Below are 14,730 nucleotides of genomic sequence, written 5' to 3' on the forward strand. Positions count from 1 at the left end.
CCACTGATGCAATGCAGATCCATGCTGCTTGGGAAACCATCCTCCACTCCTAGATCCTCCCTCAGGCTGAGGCCTAGGGACATAGCTCATCCCACCTAGGCATGTGGACCCCAGTCTTCCCATTGCCCCTTCCCTCGAGGCTGAAACTGGACCACAACTATGTGATCTAAACTCTCTAGATTTTACTTCTAAAGTCCTCTTCACAATTCTAAGGGTGTTTATGCAAATTATTGTCTTGATTGGCCTATAGAACATCCCTTTGCATATGCAGAATCCACTCAGTTCTTCATTCATTCACTGAAGAAACATTTATTGTTGAGCCAAATGATCCTTAAAGACTTTAAAGGAAGTTAAACACTCAAAACAGGCTACCCTGATGACTTAGACTGTAAAGCATCTGCCTGCAATGCGTGAGACCTGGGTTTGATCCCTGGGTCAGGAAGATCCCTGGAGAAGGAAATGGCAACCCACTCCAGTACTCTTGCTGGAAAATACCAGGGATGAAAGAGCCTGGTAGGATACAGTCCATGAGATCGCAAAGAGTCAGACACGACTGAGCAACTTCACATCAGTGAAAATATTAGAGCTATTACTTCTGACAGGGAATGTTCCAGAAAATGACTACTTAAGTAAATGCCTTTGCCAGTACTTTCATTTTTCTCTCATGTTGATCTGCTCTAGAAATCTTAACAACTATAGATCAAAAAGCTCTAACTCACATGCAGTTCATGACTTTACCTGAGTAAGAATTCATCTTTCTATAAAAAGCTCTTTATATAAAATAGACAAACCATTAGCCAGACTCATCAAGAAAAAAAAAGGGAGAAGAATCAAATCAACAAAATTAGAAATGAAAATGGAGAAATCACAACAGACAACACAGAAATACAAAGGATCATAAGAGACTACTATCAGCAACTATATGCTGATAAAATGAACAACTTGGAAGAAATGGACAAATTCTTTAAAAAGTATAACTGAACTAGGAAGAAATAGAAAATCTTAACAGACCCATCACAAGCATGGAAATCGAAACTGTAATCAGAAATCTTCCAGCAAACAAAAGCCCAGGACTAGATGGCTTCACAGATGAATTCTACCAAAAATTTTTTAAAAAGCTAACACCTATCCTACTCAAACTCTTCCAGAAAATTGCAGAGGAAGGTAAACTTCCAAACTCATTCTATGAGGCCATCATCACCCCAATACCAAAACCAGACAAAGATGTCACAAAAAAAGAAAAGTACAGGCCAATATCACTGATGAACATAGATGAAAATATCCTTAACAAAATTCTAGCAAACAACATAGTAAAAAGACCATACACCATAACCAACTGGGTTTTATCCCAGGGATGCAAGGATTCTTTAATATCTGCAAATCAATGTGATGCACCACATTAACAAATTGAAAGATAAAAATCATATGATTATCTCAATAGATGCAGAGAAAATGTTTGACAAAACTCAACATCCATTTATGATAAAAACCCTCCAGAAAGCAGGAATAGAAGGAATATATCTCAACATAATAAAAGCCATATATGATAAACCCACAGCAAATATTATCCTCAATGGTGAAAAATTGAAGGCATTTCCCGCAAAGTCAGGAACAAGAAAAGGGTGCCCACTCTCACCACTACTATTCAACATAGGTTTGAAAGTTTTAGCCACAGCAATCAGAGAAGAAAAAGAAATAAAATGAATCCAGATTGGAAAAAGAGTAAAACTCTCACTGTTTGCAGATGACATGATCCTCTACATAGAAAATCTTAAAGACTCCACCAGAAAATTACTAGAGCTAATCAATGAATATAGTAAAGTTGCAGGATATAAAATTAACACATAGAAATCCCTTGCATTCCTATACACTAACAATGAGAAAACAGAAAGAGAAATTAAGGAAACAATTCCATTCACCATTGCAATGAAAAGAATAAAATACTTAGGAATAAATCTACCTAAAGCAAAAAAAGACCTATATATAGAAAACTATAAAACACTGATGAAAGAAATCAAAGATGACACAAATAGATGGAGAAATATACCATGTTCATGGATCAGAAGAATCAATATGGTGAAAATGAGTATACTACCCAAAGCAATCTATAGATTCAATGCACTCCCTATCAAGCTACCAACGGTATTTTTCAGAGAACTGGAACAAATAATTTCACAAATTGTATGGAAATACAAGCAATCTTGAGAAAGAAGAATGGAACTAGAGGAATCAACCTGCCTGACTTCAGACTATACTACAAAGCTACAATCATCAAGACACTATGGTACTGGCACAAAGACAGTAACATAGATCAATGGAGCAAAATAGAAAGCCCAGAGATAAACCCACACACCCATGGACACCTTATCTTTGACAAAGGAGGCAAGAATATACAATGGAGAAAAGACTATCTCTTTAACAAGTGGTGCTGGGAAAACTGGTCAACCACTTGTAAAAGAATGAAACTAGAACACTTTCTAACACCATACACAAAAATAAACTCAAAAATGGATTAAAGATATAAATGTAAGACCAGAAACTATAAAACTCCTAAAGGAAAGCATAGGCAAAACACTCTCTGACATAAATCACAACAGGATCCTCTATGACCCACCTCCCAGAGTAATGGAAACAAAAGCAAAAATAAACAAATGGAACCTAATTAAACTTAAAACTTTTGCACAACAAAGGAAACTATAAGCAAGGTGAAAAGACAGCCTTCAGAATGGGAAAAAATAATAGCAAATGAAGCAACTGACAAAGAATTAATCTCAAAAATATACAGGCAGCTCCTGCAGCTCAATTCCAGAAAAATAAATGAACCAATCAAAAAATGGGCCAAAGAACTGAACAGACATTTCTCCAAAGAAGACATACAGATGGCTTATAAACACAGGAAAAGCTGCTCAACATCACCATCAGAGAAATGCAAATCAAAACCACAATGAGGTGCCATCTCACACCAGTCAGAATGGCTGCTATCAAAAAGCCTACAAATAATAAATGCTAGAGAGTGTGCAGAGAAAAAGGAACCCTCTTACACTGTTTGCAGGAATGCAAACTAGTACAGCCACTATGAAGAACAGTGTGGAGATTCCTTAAAAACTGGAAATAGAACTGCCTTATGACCCAGCAATCCCACTGCTGGGCATACACACCAAGGAAACCAGAACTGAAAGAGACACAAGTATCCCAATGTTCATCGCAGCACTGTTTACAACAGCCAGGACATGGAAGCAACCTAGATGTCCATCAGCAGATGAATGGGTAAGAAAGCTGTGGTACATATACACAGTGGAATATTACTCAGCCATTAAAAAGAATACATTTGAATCAGTTCTAATGGAGTGGATAAACTGGAGCCTACTGTACAGAGTGAAGTAAGTCAGAAAGAAAAACACCAATACAGTATACTAATGCATATATATGGAATTTAGAAAGATGGCAACAATGACCCTATATGTGAGACAGCAAAAGAGACACAGATGTAAAGAACAGTCTTTTGGACTCTATGGGAGAAGGCGAGGGTGGGATGATTCAAGAGGGTAGCGTTGAAACATGTATATTATCATATGTGAAGCAAATCGCCAATCCAGGTTTGATGCATGAGACAGGATGCTCAGGGCTGGTGCACTGGAATGACCCTGGGGGGTGGGATGGGGAGGGAGGTGGGGGGGGGTGGTTCTGGATGGGGAACACATGTGCGCTGTAGCTGATTCATGTTGATGTTTGGCAAAAACCACTACAATATTGTAAAGTAATTAGCTTCCAATTAAAATAAATAAATAATTTTTTTTTAAATCTCTTTATATAAAAACCACTTCATACAAAAAGTCAAAACATAAATGAGATTCCCAGAGAACCAGTCCTTTATTGGTGGCCCAGTGCAGTGGTAGAGACCCAGATCCTGCGTGAGACTGCTCAGCCTCTCATCCATCCTAGCTCTGCTTCTCACAAGCTATGAAAGGACCAAATTACTGAACTTTTTAACTGCTTCAATTTCCCCATTTGTAAAACTAGCAAAATTAAAACATCTCCTTTATGGAATAGTTGCAAGGTTAAATAAGTTAATACATGTAAGAAGCTTAGTGTAGCATAATTACCACTCACCAATGTCACACTTTGTCACTCCTTTGATTCTCTCATCATCATCATTTTGGATATCCTACTAATTTCCACTCTCACCAAAGGCCAGACTTTTTCCAAAACATGGTTTTCCACTTTTTCTAGTGGCCATCCAAATGCAAAATCTATGCTACTGGGAGGCTCCTTTTGTATTGCTAAACTCTCATTCTCCTTAATGAAGGTTCAAAATAAGTTCCTTCAATGGTTTTAAAGCATAGGTTACTGGAAATTAACTCCCTTAAGCTGTTTTGTAAAATTCCTTAGAGTGATTCTTCAAAGTATGAAAGGAAGGCCATCAGCATCAAAAGTACCAGGGTGTTTGTTAAAATGTAAATTCCAAGGCTTCACTTGAGATTTAATGAATTCACATGGAGGGCCATAAATCTAAATATTAATGAACATGTTAGGTAGTATTAATTCTTATGCATATGAAAGTTTAAGAAGCATTGCCTTAGCATGTTTTTAATTTAGAATCTATATTCATTTTATTATGTTCAATAACCCAGCAGGTAAAATCAACTCTGAAGAAAGGTCAGGCTTAGCTGACCTGCACATCATTTTCTTTTAAGATTTTTTTAAAAAAATAAGTCAAGAAAGAAAAATACAAAAGACTGTTGTACTGAAGAAAGTGACTCATTAACAGAAAAGCATTGTTATTTCATAGCTCAGACACCACTGAGATGAATGAATCTTAAAATGCATTCTTAGCAACAGAAGTGCACGTGGTTTTCACAATAAACATTCCATTATCAGAATTTTGATTCTAGTATTAGAGTGTTTGAAATGTACTCATGTATGATAATAATATTGAAAATGCTAGCTGTGGCTGCATGCATTCCTCATTAATTTTCCTTCCACATGTAATATAATTAACTGGCAATCATCAGCACTAAAAACAAAAAGAACATTGCCTCAGCATGTTTATTGTGAAATATAGGGTTACGTGTCAAAAATGTGCTAGGAATAGAAGGACTGACATCATCTACAGCTTGGTGTAGGTTTTTCTTACATATCTCCAAAGAAGGAAAAGAAAAACCACGTCTTGGTAGGCAGTGCCAAATATTTCTTAATTTTTTTTCATTTTTATTGGATTTGTTTTGTTTTGTTTTTATTGTGATAGATTAACATTCAACCCCAAATATTTAAGGAAATTGGTTTTGGACACATATGTCCTCAATTGGCTGTTTCTCATTTTTCAGAGGATGAACAGCAGCCCAGTTGCATCAGAATCTTCTGCTGCCCTTGTTTCAAATGTAGATGTCCAGAGCATACCTCTAATCTCTGGGGTTAGGGCCTAGAAAGTAGCACTTTTAACAAGCTTCCCAGGTGATTCCTGCACACAATGACACTTTGAAGACCACTTTTTTTGAGAATATATAATGGAATTTAAATTTAATGATATGTCTCTCTTCCTTATTTTTGAAGTTTAAAATTATCTTAATGGTGAACTCAGTAAATAGAAATCCAGAAAGTTCACTCATGACATATCCCATTTCACAAGAAATCAAGTCTAAGACTGTAATAAGAATCAATAAATATTTTCCAAACAAATGAGTAAAGTTAATTACTAATACATGAGGTAATAAAATGGAGACAATGAACAGTGACTTCTATGACTTTACCAGTATCAGAAAAATGAGTCATTAAAGCCAGATCATCTCTACTAAACCTGTACTCAAAGGCCACAGTAACATTTAATAATCCTTAAACCCACTGAGAGTACTTAAGCCCTCTATCCCAACAAATAGTTTTCATTTTTTTCACTTATCAGGGGGGAAATAAAAGCCTGTTATGTATTGACCAGAAATGTGAATAAAATGGAAACCAAACCAACAAAGTTGTGCAATTTGTTATTATCTTTGTTTTAACTTTCTAGATTTCTCTTGATGTAGGTGGTATTACACCATCCCTCCAATAATTAATATCCACACGAATGAATTCTACTTCATGGAGAAGGTTATCTATGGTCAGGTGTTAGTAGCTGGCCCCATCACTCATGAGCCCAGTTTACTGGCAGTGTAGGTAGGAATCACCAGACTGATTACCCTTCCCATGTCCTAAGCTATTTGAGAAATGACACCTGCCTCCAACTTGCCTCCCCTAATGCCACAAGCATCACAGCTCCTACCTCGCTCCCAACAGATGACTGGGACATCTAAAGCACTTCTTACTCAATCTATGAATTATCTCCTTATACTAGTGGTTTCACTTTTAAATTACAAATTTTTTTTAATTATAGGAAAGTTATGATAGAAAAAAACTTAGATCATTTTGACATTATACCATATGCTTATTATAACTGAATAAGAATGCAATTATTAATCTTCTTTTCACTTAATAGATCATAGATATCTATTATTATAGCTATGCTTATTTTAATAATTTTGTAATTTTTCTTCAAATGGGCAAAACTTGGTTTATCTAAACTACCTCTACTATTAGGAATTTAAGCTCTTTCCAATGTTTTTCTATTATAAATTATGTTTTGGTGAGTATTTGTGGTGCTTTCTGTATTTCAAATTATTACTTTAGAACAGATGCCCTGTTCTAAGATTTATAAAGCAAAGGTATATTTTTACTGAGTTTTGGAAAAGATTATGCGAGTTAACTGACATCCAACAGAGATATTATTAGTTCACTTTTTCACACATCCTTGTCAATACTGAATATGTTTCTTTATTTTTGCTAATTAAATAAGGAAAAAATCCCATTGCTAATACTATATTCTGTAGTACTTGCTGTTGTTTTTTTTCTCCAAGTATGTGAATGGTAAAACTTTTTGAAAACTAGAACTAGGAAAGCTGCAAACAAACAGAATCTGAATGGAAGGACGAATGCACAAAAAAATTATAACCAGTCATTGAAGAAGCTTGTGAACATCAGAGAATAACTTCAGAAATAGGAAGATCCTGACTTAGTAGGAAAAAAATGAGTTCAGGATCTGAAGGAGTTCTAAGTGGACAAGGGGGGCTATTATGGGGCTGGAGGCTACAAAGGAAAGGAAGGAAGAGAACTAGACTTGTTGAGCACCTACTATGTGCCAGCAACATGCTAGATAATTTACAGAGAGTTTATTAGTTAATCCTTGCAACAGTGCTATTATCTTCAGTGTACTGAATTAAATTGTTGTTTAGTTGCTAAGTCATGTCCGATTCTTTGCAACTCCATGGACTATAGCCCACCAAGCTCCTCTATCCATGGGATTCTCCAGGCAAGAATACTTCTCCAGGGGATCTTCCAAATCCAGGGATCCAAGCAGGTTCCCCTGCATTGCAGGCAGATTCTTTAACCATCTGAGCTGTCAGAGAAGCCCAAATGGTATTCCTCCAAAATATTACATCCACTCAGAACTTCAGAATGTGACTGGCAACAGTCTTTACAGATGTAATTAGTTAAGATGAGGCTATACTGGATCAGACTGATCCCTAAATCCAATGACCAGTGTCCTTACAGAAAGATCCTATGAAGACACAGACACCAATCTACTCTGAGGAAAAGAATATGTGATGACAGAGGCAGAAATTGGAAGAATACAGCTATGTGCCAAGCGACCCCAAGGACTGCTGAAAATCACCCCAAGATACTTTCAAGAGACAAGGAAGGACCCTTCCTCAGAAACTTCAGAGGGAGCAGGGCTTCACTGACACCTTAATTCTGGACTTCTGGCCTCTAGAACTGACTGTGAGAAAATAATTTTTGTTGATTTAACACACTATGTTTAAGGTAATTCGTTATATTGGCACAAAGAAACGAATATAAATTAGGTACTTTATTCTGGTTACAGATAACGAAGTTCAAAGAGATTCAACATCCTTCAAGGACCTTTGGCAGTCCCAGGTTTCAGACTAAAGAAGCCTGACTCCAAAATGTGTTCCTTTCTTCCACATTTTATGGCTTCATAAGAACCTTTGGTTCTAAGCCCAATAATGCCACCAATTAGCTACGTGAAGTTAACTAAGAAGCTCACGTAATTTCAGGGGGAAGGACTAGTTAAGAGAGTTTGGGATGGACACATAAACACTGTTATATTTTAAATGGATAACCAATACAGACCTACTGTATAGCACAGGGAATTCTGCTCAATGGTATGTGGCAGCCTGGATGGGAGGGGAGTTTGGGGGAGAGTGGATATATGTGTATATATATATAAAGGTCTGTTCACTTGAAACTACCACAACATTGTTAATTGGCTATACCCCAACACCAAATAAAAAGTTTTTTAAAAAGGAAGCTCATATAATCTCTTTTGGTCTTAGTATCATGTGTGTGGAAAACAGTTCCTGACTTGGGTGATCTTTGATACCACGATACACGTCAGCTGCCCAGCTACAGCTCCAATCCTGAACAAGAAGGGAGCCACCTAGAGAGGGAGGCTTGAGGATGAGAGGACTCTGAGCACGACTTCACTAAAGGGATTTCCTGTGCCCTGTCTTCACAATCCAGGCCCACAACAGCTCTATGGAAAGGGGCCTGTAGAAAAGACGCTTTCAAGGAAGAAAAGGACCCTTGAGAATCTTAACATATGGACCTTGAGCCATGGACCTGGTATTATCAGAGAGCAACCTATATCTTACTTGAAAAACAGCTTGAGAACAAAGTCACCACTCTCAGAGCACTCTGAAACCAACTATATTCTTCCCTGTTCCTGACTTTAGTGACACCCTTTGCCATACACCACCATTCCTACATTTGGAGTCACAGTCAATTCCCATACTCTAGGAGTAATAAACATCTTGTATTAGACTTACTGCCTGACTCCAAACTGTAACTAAAGACCATCATGAATAATTTCAAATTCCCTGAAGCAGAGTATTTAGCATCTCTCTTTCTTTTCAAGGAAAAATAAAATAACAACCGTAATAGCTTCAGTGGCAATGAATGAGCACTACAGAGCCAGTATCTCATTCAACCCTGAGAACCCTAGATGTCATCATTCTTGTCACTGTTCTTACTTTCTCTAGGAAGGTTCTGAACACCAAGAAGTTTGAGGCCATTTATTCACTTGTACATTCATTAAACCAAGCACAAAGAATAAAAAGAAACAATAAGACATGGTCATGAAATAACTATTTTGATTAACTATATACACACACAAAGGGAAAAATCTGAAAAGATGTAGCTCAGCTAGTAAAGAATCTGTCTGCAATGCAGGAGACCCCCAGTCTGATTCCTAGGTCAGAAAGATCCCCCAGAGAAGGGCTTGACTACCGACTCCAGTCTTCTTGGGTTTCCCTGGTAGATCAGACGATAAAGAATCTGGCTGCAATGCGGAAGACCTGGGTTTAATCCCTGGGATAGGATGATCCCCTAGAAGAGGGCATGGCAACCCACTCCAGTATTCTTGCCTGGAGAATCCGCATGGACAGAGGAGCCTAATGGGCTATAGTCCATGGGGTTGCAAAGAGCTGGACATGACTGAACGACTAAGCACATCAACATATACACACACAGAGAGAAAAACCTGAAAAGATGTGTTACAAAATGTTAAAGGCTACGATATTTGAACCATGAACTTCCAGATGTTCATGCTGGTTTTAGAAAAGGCAGAGGAACCAGAGATCAAATTGCCAACATCTGCTGGATCATCGAAAAAGCAAGAGAATTCCAGAAAAACATCTATTTCTGCTTTACTGACTATGCCAAAGCCTTTGACTGTGTGAATCACAATAAACTGTGGAAAATTCTGAAAGACATGGAAATACCAGACCACCTGACCTGCCTCTTGAGAAACCTGTATACAGGTCAGGAAGCAACATTTAGAACTGAACATGGAACAACAGACTGGTTCCAAATAGGAAAAGGAGTACATCAAGGCTGTATATTGTCACCCTGCTTATTTAACTTATATGCAGAGTACATCATGAGAAATGTTGGGCTGGAGGAAGCACAAGCTGGAATCAAGACTACCAGGAGAAATATCAATAACCTCACATACACAGATGACACCACCCTTATGGCAGAAAGTGAAGAGGAATGAAAAAGCCTCTTGATGAAAGTGAAAGAAAAGAGTGAAAAACTTGGCTTTAAGCTCAACATTCAGAAAACTAAGATCTGATCCCATCACTTCATGGCAAATAGATGGGGAAATAGTGGAAACAGTGGCAGACTATTTTTGGGGGCTCCAAAATCACTGCAGATGGTGATTGCAGCCATGAAATTAAAAGACGCTTACTCCTTGGAAGGAAAGTTATGACCAACCTAGACAGCATATTAAAAAGCAGAGACATTACTTTGCCAACAAAGGTCTGTCTAGTCAAGGCTATGGTTTTTCCAGTGGTCATGTATGGGTGTGAGAGTTGGCTTGTGAAGAAAGCTGAGCACCGAAGAATTGATGCTTTTGAACTGTGGTGTTGGAGAAGACTCTTGAGAGTCCCTTGGACTGCAAGAAGATCCAACCAGTCCATTCTAAAGGAGATCAGTCCTGGGTGTTCATTGAAAGGACTGGTACTGAAGCTGAAACTCCAATACTTTGGCCACCTGATGCGAAGAGTTGACTCATTGGGAAAGACCCTGATGCTGGGAGGTATTGGGGGCAGGAGGAGAAGGGGACAACAGAGGATAAGATGGCTGGATGGTATCACCAACTCGATGAACATGAGTTTGAGCAAACTCTGGGAGTTGGTGATGGACAGAGAGGCCTGGTGTGCTGTGATTCATGGGGTTGCAAAGAGTCGGACATGACTGAGCGACTGAACTGAACTGATGATATTTGGATAAAGGGTCATTCTGATTTTCTATTTGTTCTTCTATTTTTCTACCATGAATATTGATTATATTTGTCATCATAAAAACACTTTTTAAATGACAAAATATCTGCCTTTCAGGGATTTGTAGTGAAAGAAGCAGGTCTATCAACAGCCTGCTCAGGACTTCTGCAGTAGTAAACCTTTGTGTATTGCAACTAAAGAAAGCCTGCATGCAGCAACAAGGACTCAGCACAGCCAAAAATAAGTAATTAATTAAAAAAAAAAAAAAAAAAACAGCCTAAGTTTAAGAGTGATGAGCACAGATTCCTACTTAGGGCTGCAGATTACCAAATTCCATTTTGTTTTCCCTACTCTATACTGCCTCTGGCATTATGTTCATTTGCCTGGAGGTTTGCTCATATTTATTTTGCTTCATTGAAATTAAGTTGCAGACTTGCCAGGGCAGTGCCAACAATGTAATCTGAAAGATCAGCCGTTGGCGGCCTCACCCAAGCTGCCGGCTGAGCAACCTCCTTCCCTTCTCCACCCACAGATCTTTGTACCAAAGGAAACGCAGAGGTGGTGACTGTGAGCATTTAATCTGGCATCCCAGCCCCCTAAAGAGGTGCTTTGGACACAATTAAATGCTTCTATTCATCCCACAAATTATATTTTGTCTGTCCTATCACTTAAATCTGAACTACACTACATGCTCCTTAACAATAACTATCTCATCCACATACCAAGGTTGGTAAAAGAAAGTTCAAAAAGAAATTCCACACTCTGTCTCCTTATCTACTTTCTTCATCTGCAAAATAAATATTTCAGTGAGATCTCAAAATTGTCCTTCTCAAAGACCACTCGGGCATAGGAGTTGAGTCTTGATACGTGTTCGCCAATGACTTATTTACTTCCCAGTCCTACAGCCAGAGTCTCATGGGAATAATTTAAATTATTTTAGTTTTTCTAACCTTATAAACATTTCTAGTCTCCATCCTTATAATTAGGTTAGGGATCATGGCCAACATGGTCACATTCCTGACAATCGTAGTACTGAGCAGAGAATGAGTAATGGATAAACACTTGGACCAGTGGATTAATTTATTGTTGAAATTAGGCTTAGGGTATTTTTTCTAAAATCTCAAAAATGATATAGAATAATTATTTCCCTATTATAAACCATACAATGATTAACTCTTAATCTTAGTTATTCAAGCAGCAAAGTTTCTCAAATTCCTTACTAATATTGTTCCTATGTCCCATCTCCTCCTTTCACTTGATCCAGACAGAATTCTTAACTGCTTAGTGGAAAAAGCAACTGAAGCATAAATGTGATGCTGAATCCATGCTGGGCCATTTTGTTTCCCTGTCCTCCCATAACCCTTCTTCCTTTATACAGTTCAGTGTCTGGGTAAAATATTACTTGCCATTGAAAGTCTGGGTCAGTTAGGGTCACTCTCCTCAAAAATAAGATGCAACGTGGGAGTCTAATCAGCACATATGATTTAGAACAAGTGTCACAGAGGGACTTGAGCTCATGTCTCACATCACAGCCTGGCTCCCTCTGTACAGTGAGAACCAGCTCTTGTTTTTTCCTTTCTTAATCATAGAACAGAAAGAGAAAGAGATGAAACAGTGAGAAATGGGGGTGGGGGATGGGGAATAGAATGGGGTGACAAGAGACAATCACTTGGTGGTTAGATTCACGATTCAACTGAATTCGCCATGGAAATATCTCACCATGAAAATTAAACTATGGAAATGTCTACCTCATCTTTGAAGCTGCACTGGGCTTAGGTCTATATGCAATGCTGAGAGCTGAAGTTAGCTGTTGAAGGTCTGAGAAAGGGGGATGTGTGTGTCTGTGTGTCTGTGTGTCTGTGCACATGTGCACTCAGTTGCTTGGTCACATCAGACTATTTGCAACCCCATGAACTGCAGCCCACCAGGCTCCTCTGTCCATAGGATCTTTTAGGCTAGACTACTAGAGTGGATTGCCATTTCCTCCTCCAGGGGATCTTCACGACCCAAGGATCAAATCCACGTCTTCTGCATTGCAAGTAGATTCTTTACCACTGAGCCACTGAAGAAGCCAAAAGGTATGTGAGGATGCAGAAAATTTGAGATAAATGTAGTCCCACACACATTCTTCAAGTTCCTGAGTCTTTCTCAGCCACTGGCAAGTGTCACAGTGGCTGACATGCTGGCTTGCCACTGCCCCTCAGGCATCTAGGCCACACACTGGTTCCATCCCATGGTCGTTGAAGACAGTGACGACGAGAGTCCCTCCAGTGATGAGACCACTCAGAGCATCATCTGAGTCATTCTGCTCCTTCCCATTCAGGCCTCAAGTGGTGCTCATCTCCAGGTGCCCCACCTCACGGCCTAGGATCGCAGTCCTTCTGGGCTTCTAAAGGAGCCAACCTCTCCTGCAGTCAGTCATCCAGAAGAGAAAATAAAGAAAGAAAAATAAACAAGGGGTGGGAGGAAGGGAAGGGAAATATAAGAAAGAATGGAATACTGAATTCATTCACAAAATGGAGCTTTTCCCTGATCTATGCTACGAGGATTATGAGATTTACAAAGGGTGAAGAGATTTGGGTTTACACCACTGGGAATATCTAGCAGAAACCCAAGAAAAATCTTTATCACTTTCAATGAGGGATGTTTCCAGAATTATTGTTTCTAGTTTATATATTGAATTATTTGAAATGCTATGTGCCTTGGGTAAAAAAGAAAAATTGCAGCCTCTAGGACAAAAAAAGATTTTATGCTACTGGTTAGGACCAAGGATAAATATAAGCTAAAATCTATTTTTAAGCAGCTATTTTAAGTCACATATATTTTCAAAAGCCAGCAGTACATTGAAGTACACATATATGGTTATAAAACAAATATTTTCATATTTTGCAGAGTAAGTGTATTTGGCAAACTGGGCACAAGATATTGTAGGATAATTCTGATTTACCCGAGAGTTAAGATTTTTAAATCTCACAAATAAAAGTTCACATTTTTTAAAATAGTCTTTTGTGAACTTTGTTGAAAATGACACTTCAAAAAAGACTGAGGTGATAGTATCTTTAAAAATCCAAAAGAAGACTTTTTAAACACAACATAATCTCTTCATGTTCCAAAAAAATAACAAACCCATTGACAGTCATGGCTTTTCCCCCAATCCACCCTCAACCTGTTCATTTCATTTACAGCTTTTCTCTGATTCAGCTCCTTTTCTTTGCCTCACAACTCCAACCTCATCCATCGCCACAAATGCCCTCTTTCCTCCCTTAAACCATAAAACCTGTCCCAGACTTAGCATTCTCAACAACTATCAGCCCCCTTGAGTCTGCCTCTTGTCTGGGATACCGTACATAATATAGATTAGATTTTTATGTTACATATAATATATAACATGTATATATTTATACATTATGTATTATAAACATAAGTATATATTTATTTTCACATATAGTTATATATGATACATAATGTCACTCCAATAGTGGAGTGACACATCCTGAGACTCATAATTCTGTCCATTAAGGCTTCCAAGGCATGTAAAATATGCCTTCATATATTTATCATATATGAAATTTAAAAATATTCCATGGTTGGAATTTCTTTAGCAAAATAACATTCACTGAGAACTTGTTACATAAGGAATAATGCCTATGCATTATCTCATTTAATGCTCACACAACACCTTAAAAGGAATACTATCATTCTGCCTCACTTGAAGTTATTCAGAAGTTTACTGCAGTTGAGCAGATAGTAAAGACAGAGATGAGCTTCAGTCCGCCAACCTCTTAAGCCCCTTCTCCAACCCGCTAAACAGTACCACCTCGGATATCTCATAGACAGTTGAAAACCCCACACATTCCTGATATTACCAAAAAGTCAGAACACAGACATGTTGCAAGCA

This window comes from Muntiacus reevesi, chromosome 14 (assembly GCF_963930625.1).
Source record: "Muntiacus reevesi chromosome 14, mMunRee1.1, whole genome shotgun sequence".
Lineage (NCBI taxonomy): Eukaryota > Metazoa > Chordata > Mammalia > Artiodactyla > Cervidae > Muntiacus > Muntiacus reevesi.